Raw genomic sequence first — 1,324 nt, 5'->3', positions numbered from 1 at the left:
AGTAAATTTCTGTGAGTGACTTCTGTCTTTTGACTCTCCAAGCATCCCCTCCACATTGAAAGCACTCTTGGAAACTCTACCAGGAACAACCAGGAGAGTATCAGTTCAAGATTGTCCAAAATCCTCCTAAATGAGTTAAGTTTGATAATCTTAGCCTTTCTGCTATTTGTTCTGTGAATTTAGCTCATTCTGAAAGCAGTTTCATTTTTCCTCATATTATTTCATGCTCAAGTGTTTTGTCACTGGGTATCAACTTGTAACATTGTTCATACTTCATGTTGTCTCTGGGAATGAAAGTTAGAACCCAGGCTAAATTGCCTTCCACAAAGTCTTATTTTCTATTTAAAACTATTATGCACTTTATCTTTAGAATGAATTCCCTTTGGGAGGTCCCTGCCAGAGACATTCTATTCATTCTGATTAGAAAAATGTGCTCCTCCCACAGCAAGGTATGCCTTTCTTTTCTTTTAATCACTTCATGGAGCTTGAACTTAGGGCCTGGGCTCTATCTCTGAGTTCTTTTGCTCAAGGCTAACCTCTACCACGTTAAGCCACTGCGCCACTTCTGATTTTTCAGGTGGTTAATTGGATATAAGAATCTTGTGGACAGCATGTTTCCAAGGGCTGTGGCTGATTGTGGCCATGGGATCTCCAACTGCATGCGAGAACAACTTGGAGAGACTTTGGACAGCTCAGGTCTGCACAATACCTGTAGCTGCCACTCGCCTTTCCTATAATGTAAAAAAAGAAAAAGAAAAGAAACGTGTATTTTCCTGCCAGGCTGGCTTTGAACTGTGATCCTCAGGCCTCAGCCTCCAGAATAGCTAGGATTATAGGCATGAGCCACCAGTACCCCATCTGTCCTTTTCTTTTACTAAGTTTCTAACTTAAGATTTATTTCTGACGTTGACTCTCTAAAGTAGCTTCCACCCACTGGGCACAGAAGAATCCTAATAAGTAATGTTACAGACTACACTTTCTGTGAATACATTGTGCAGATCCTCCCATACGGCTTTCAGTGTTTCCACATTCTAGCTGCTTCCTTCTGGACCCATTGTACCTTGAATGCCTTCTTCAGAGTGGGTGCAAAACCACTCAGGGTTGTACACAAGCACTGACTGCTTTTTGAAGGCTGTTACTATCATCTTTCTGAATATGAACACTATACTCTTGTTAATAGTGTCTTGTTACATCTATTTTAAGGAATATCTTAGCCAAGATTGTCCCAGAAAACAGACCTGAGGGAAAAACCTGTGTATAGATAACAGATTGGGGACAGGTAATATTGGTGGAAGTAGAACTAAGAAATAGCGAATTGAATGAA

General features: G+C 40.6%; 1 non-coding gene across 1 annotated transcript; it reads left to right on the top strand.

Annotated features, from left to right (window-relative positions):
* Nucleotides 1-607: 607 nt before the first annotated feature.
* Nucleotides 608-739, top strand: LOC122103512. Its single transcript, XR_006146770.1, has one exon. It is a non-coding gene; the product is annotated as a small nucleolar RNA SNORA44 (small nucleolar RNA).
* Nucleotides 740-1,324: the final 585 nt, after the last annotated feature.

This window comes from Dipodomys spectabilis, unplaced genomic scaffold, assembly GCF_019054845.1.
Source record: "Dipodomys spectabilis isolate Male_0828 unplaced genomic scaffold, ASM1905484v1 ptg000001l, whole genome shotgun sequence".
In the NCBI taxonomy this organism is placed as follows: domain Eukaryota; kingdom Metazoa; phylum Chordata; class Mammalia; order Rodentia; family Heteromyidae; genus Dipodomys; species Dipodomys spectabilis.
Note: the sequence above shows the minus strand (reverse complement) of the source record. Positions and strands in the feature narration are given on the sequence as shown.